This window comes from Aquarana catesbeiana, linkage group LG04 (genome assembly GCF_042186555.1).
Source record: "Aquarana catesbeiana isolate 2022-GZ linkage group LG04, ASM4218655v1, whole genome shotgun sequence".
Lineage (NCBI taxonomy): Eukaryota > Metazoa > Chordata > Amphibia > Anura > Ranidae > Aquarana > Aquarana catesbeiana.
The window spans coordinates 230,714,869-230,721,032 of NC_133327.1; the positions used below are offsets into that span (position 1 = coordinate 230,714,869).

Below are 6,164 nucleotides of genomic sequence, written 5' to 3' on the forward strand. Positions count from 1 at the left end.
TCTATAGACTAGCCCCCAAGAGCAGGAGATTGTGTTAAATTTGACAGGCTATACCATTATGCGCTGTGTCTCAAAAGCTATTCAGTGGCCAATGATGAGCAGGGACACAAAATCCTATATGGGAAGAAGAATGTATCCCCACATGGACTCCAGGCATGATTTTTGTGGTATACTTAAACAGAAGAAACAGACAGCGCAAAACCTAATTACTAAAACTCAGCAGCTGGACACTGTAGGTCAATATACAAAACCTAAAAAGACATACACAAAATATAGCAGTGCAGTGCTCAATACAGGTCAGATGTATACACATAAAATGTACATATTAAAACGTACATAAATAAAACGCATGAGGCAAAGTCCCAAAAAGTATATCTTAGTCTGAGGAGATCAAAAGCTGCCCACTTGCAGAAGGGGGATCCCTCAGTTGGCAAGGAAAGGGTGCAGTGATAGGATAAGATTGTATTCGTTGTATCACCACCAATGTGAACCTCCACCAAGGGTCTAGGCTGCTCACCTTATTGAGTGGACCTTCTGCGTTAACAGGAAGGTCACTCATGCATTCCCTTCCACAGGGTAGATTATGGAGATAGGGGTCCACAGGCAGTATCCCAAATTCAGTCTCATCGGTTGATATATATCATGTTAAAAACAAAAATAACAGGACATAGTGCTCTCCATACGAAAAGGTATAAAATTTATTAAATAAGAAAAATATTACTCACAAAGCGAGCACTGTTTCCCAGTGCAGGAGTATACGGCATAAAATGAACCAGATGGGTGGCTGTACTGACATCACAGAGCCCCTCGCACGTGTATCGTCCGTGTGGACTTCCTCAGCAAATCTGATTGGGGGCCCGTGTGTCAGCACTTATATCTAATCCTGGTTCCACATACAATTCATGATGATACTGGAAACCCCGCCCACTCTCCAATAATACACAGGTGAATGGACTTAACTACTAAGTAGTAGAGAATCAGGAGTGGCTACAAATCTAATAGGGCACAAGCAAGCTGAATACACTGATAACTTACTGATAGGCAGTCACCATTCCTCCCATGTTATGAGCTAAAGCGTTTCCAGGTCAAATCCTTATCTTCCAATAGCAGTGAACACTGCTGTGTCTTGAAAGACAGCCCGCCCCCATTTCCGGGTCAAAAAAAAAAAAAAAAAGAAAAAAAAAATTTTAAGCCTACGGCACCTGGTATTCCCAGGCGGTCTCCCATCCAGGTACTAACCAGGGACCACCCTGCTTAGCTTCTGAGATCAGACAAGATTGGGTGCTTTCAGGGTGATGTGGCTGTAGGCAAAGCCATCTCGTTCAATGGCAGCTAACGCTGCTGCGTCCTGGGAAGAAGCCCGCCCTCTAAAGGGGCGTTCGTATGGAGATGGGGATGGGGGGCAGGAGCACAACAAACAAACCGCCCCTTTCATACACGTCGCTCACAGACTAAGTGAACAGCAACAGGGAGCGCAGAAGCAATGCACGCTCCGCCCCTCCCTTCCACATCACCCCCTGGACAGATCGAAATGCAAACTCCAGTCTCCTTGGCAATGACATGAAATCGCTCCCAAGAGCACCTACTTCATTCCTCTGGCCTGTTAACGTGGGTAATAACAACATTCACCCACAATGGGAAGCAGGCTAACATAAAATTAGCAACTAATCAGAGACATAGGGAGCAGAAACAAGGCTAACGTTAATAAAAAAATAATTATAATAAAGTAAAAATTATTATAAAAATAATGTAATATAGTTATAAAGCTAAGAGGAGGGTGGCTACTCAAAAAGTACCTATGGGGATACCCCAAAGAGGCTATAATTGAAGCATATGGGGAAGTTCATAAAGTCACCCCCCTCCCTTATGGCAGAATCCATCCTAAGGTGTCCTACACACTTTTCCAGATGGAGAATGTGTACCAAAAACAAATGCTATTCCCTCCCAGTTGTCACCAGAGGGATATACGAAAAGTGAAATGGAAAAAGTCAAACAAAATACATATATATCTCCACCCCATGTAATACCATGTAGGACCTACAGGGGTTAAAAATGATGTTTGTGGTGACAGCAGCTCCACCACAAACAGGTAACATCTAACAGAGGCATTGCAGACTTTGTTTAGCTTGCAGCAGGCAGGCCTGGCCCCAGGTATCACTCACAGGCTTAACTTGTACATGAAGGTCAATATGACACGTCCAGTTACTAATAACTTCAGCAGTAAACTGTACCTGGTTAAACTACTAGGTGTCAAAGATGGACCAGTTGCTGGACCTTGAAAAAGAAACACTAGAGGTGCTAGCCTGCTCTTCTGCAAGTGTCATATCATCCAGGGTGTACTGTACAGTTGAAAGGGTGCTGACTGAAAGATGCATCTGTCTGTTTACAAGTAACGGTGACCACATGAACTTTAAAATGAACCAGGCTTGGATCTCAGGTGTCTTCTTTACCCTTGACAGCTTCTATCAATTAGCTGCCACCTGCAGATGAGTCCCTTTGCCTCAAATGCCCCTTTCACACTGGGGCGGGGGCGCCGTTTTACAGTCGCTTTAGCGGTGGTATTCGGCCACTAGCGGGGCAGTTTTACCCCCCTGCTAGCGGGCGAGAAAGGGTTAAAACCACCGCAAAGCGATGCTGCTGGCGGTATAGCCGCGCTGCCCCATTCATTTCAATGGGCAGGAGCGGTGAAGGAGCGGTATACACACCGCTTCTTCACGGCTCCAAAGATGCTACTAGCAGGACTTTTTTTACCGTCCTGCCAGCGCACTGCTCCAGTGTGAAAGCCCTCCGGATTTTACACTGGAGTGTGAGGAGCGGCTCTTTCAGGGTGCTTTGCAGGCACTATTTTTAGCGCTGTAGCGCCTGCAATTGACCCAGTGTGAAAGGGGTCAAATAGAGCATGTTTACAAAATTAAGAGCACACACTTTCCATTTAGATGGTGGTGTTTCTCTCACTACAGCATGTCTATAATAATTATAATTTCTAAGTACATGGTAAGCCAAAATTGCAAACTTTTCTGTAGATATGGATGAAAGAAATTTTGTTGAGGATTCAATTGAAATTTGAATTTTGGAGATCTGGTGTCATTTTTCAATGCAGAAAACACGTATATATGTTGTTCTTTGTTCTTTAAGGTACAACCTCTGTATGTAAATTTTGAGAAGATAAAAGCCCAGGCAAGTGACAGTTTACCACATCCTGAAGAAGTCCAAACCATGGATAAAATGCATTGACATCACTGTCTGATGCCCCACCCCCTCACAGCTGTATAAACGCAGCCAAATGAAGGGCTGAGAAACAAGCCAGCAGGGTGGAACATTTTGCCCTTGGTTATCAGCATCTCTTGTAGTGGTAGGACTCCTAAAGGTTGTTGCTTGAGAGGTGTAGCAGGCTCCCAGAGGGCCAATTCATTTTTGGCATGTAAGTCCAGCTGGAGATGATTTATATTCTTACTGCACAAGGAAGGAGCAAGCAATCTCCGAGCTTGAATACAAGGGCATGCAAGTCCAGCTTGAGATGTATACAACTGTATCACATGGACACTTATTGCATAACTGGTTAATACAAAGTAAAAAAAAATGGTATGCATGGAACTGACAAAACTATCTGCTTGTTAACCACTTCAGCCCTGGAAGATTTTACCCCCTTCCTGACCATAGCATTTTTTGCGATTCCTTTTTTTCCCACAAATAGAACTTTCTTTTGGTGGTATTTGATCACCTCTGCGGTTTTTTTTTTTTGCGCTATGAACAAAAAAAAAGAGTGACAAGTTTGGGAAAAAAACGCAATATTTTTTACTCTTTGCTATAATAAATATCCCCCAAAAATATATAAAATGCAAAAGGGAAATAGTGTATATGGGCAATAAAAAACCATAAAAAACTAAAATGATGATGCAAAGTCTCTGATGTCCTATTGCAGCAGCGCTATGTGTCAGAAAACTCCTAGACACATTTAAATGGAAAACCCTATCTGCAATAACCAAAGGTATTACTGACATCTGGTGGCCATACAGAGGAGGTGGAGAACTACTAATAATATCATAAAGGCTCTTGTATGCTGAATTTCTGGTGAGTGTAATCCCATTGGGGTTAACTCCCCCTCACGTGGTGATTATTATTTTGGGTGGAAGAAGCTCCCTACTCCTGCAGAACAGAGCTACTCAAGCTACTGTAGATCTCCTCTTCTACTGGGTTTTCCATTTAAATCTGTCTAGGAGTTTTCTGACACATAGCGCTGCTGCAATAAGACATCAGAGACTTTGGATCGTCATTTTAGTTTTTTATGTTTTTTTATTGCCCATATACATGTTTTTATCATTTAAGTAGCTGCTTTATTTATTTATTTTATATACTACAATACATATTGTCGTTGATTTGGTTCCTAGCGCGGAGTGGTGTGTGGTTAGGGAGGACAACTCTCATACTCTCTATACAAAAGGGAAATAGCCCTAGGACTTTAAATGAGTCAATCATAGAGGTCATAGCAAGTAAATAGATTGAATGAATAAAATGTATTCAGTGGGTAATAGACATGATCATCAATGAGCCTAAAACATCATAAAAATATATAATTGAATAGCCATAGATAAATTCCATACAATATGGGATGTATAAAATATACATGTACATCTTAGGTGCTAAACATTGGTTACATATATTATACGGGTACATCTTAGGTACTCAATGCTTTTCGCAAGCTCTACTCGCTTCCTCAGGAGTTGATGTACTTATAGGGTATCTATAAGATAATGAATATCTGTAAGATATAGCATACATTGATGATTGGGGTTGAAAGAGAAGCATGTGACCTCGATGAGGTTCTCCATACTTACATTATGGTCCTTTGATCCCAAAGGGGCTGATCCCAACCCGGCGAAAGCAGACATGCTCCAACCGGGAGCTGAAGAGGCATGACCTGCGGCCGACTGTCAGGGGTCCAGTGGGGGTGACCATGGCGAAGGGCAAAGATGGACCAGAATATGTGTTCTGGGTCTCCACATGGGCAGCATGTGTCATGGGTGACTGTAATGAAGAAATATATATATCTGCAACTATTTATTGTATCCAAAGTAAATGAAGGAATAACTGTTGTATGATAAGGTCACTGACATAATGAATGTGAAGCAAAGCAGACGCAAAAGAGGATAAGATGGGGCAGGTAAGAGGTAGCCGGAAAAGAGAAAAAAAAAAAAAGGAAAGAGAAGAGAAAAACAAAAAGGAAAAGAGAGAAAAAAGAAAAGAAAATGTAACACTTGGTATGCCTTGTTGACCATATGCAGAGAAACAAACATGTAGCAAAGGAGATATAAAACTGAGTCTGTTACTGATCATCATGAAATATTGGAGGAGTCAGAGTAAAGGTAATGTACCTTATTAACCATGAAGAGGCATGTAAGGCAAAGTAGCCCTGCCAAAAATGAAAACGCAACAGGATAAGCTGCAAAATCATCATCATGGTATTAAGGGAGTAAAAGAGTAATGATGATGTAAATATCTACATAGTGTCCATATTGTAAGGTGGATTGGAACAAGGCATGGACAAGGGTACATGGGAAGAAAGTGGGGGGAAAGAGGAGAACAAGGATAGGGAAGAGTGGGGATGCAGGAAAGAGGGTGTAAGCGATGAGAGTCCTACTGATGTGTCTGAAAAATTCTTGAAGTGCAGATAAGCCAATGGTGGTTACGTATGTTGTTGCAGTGAAAAGGAATATCCTAGTGGGGATGTCTGGATGTGCTTACCCCTGTATATGTCCCTTCAGATGCAGCAATACAGCCCAAGTAGAGGAAAGCATTCGCCAGGTCGACCCTCCAACTTAAAACCCCGAGCGGATATGTCAGGTCCCGCCCCTAATGCCATACATGACATGGCTTGGGTATGAGCCCTCGCTGCGCCAGCAAAGAGCGGGATGACGCAAGCGCCGGTGTTCTGCCGAGAAAGTTCCACTTGGCGGATAAGGACCCCCTCTACTGCGCAGGCGCTGCGCCTGCGCAGTAGGATCCGGCGGAAATAGCCGAAGGGGAATAGGTCCAAATCAGCTGTAGACGGCGCCTGTAAGAGGGCCCATCGCGGGCTCGCTTCGCTCGCCACGCTTCGGGCACGGCCTCGCTGCGCTCGGCTCTTTTAGATTCCCCCTCTAGGTCCACTTGGATGGTAGGGAAGG

At 43.3% G+C, this 6,164-nt stretch overlaps 1 pseudogene; it reads right to left on the reverse strand.

Moving 5' to 3' along the window:
- Nucleotides 1-1,190: 1,190 nt before the first annotated feature.
- LOC141141929 (5S ribosomal RNA) lies at nucleotides 1,191-1,309 on the reverse strand (annotated as a pseudogene).
- Nucleotides 1,310-6,164: the final 4,855 nt, after the last annotated feature.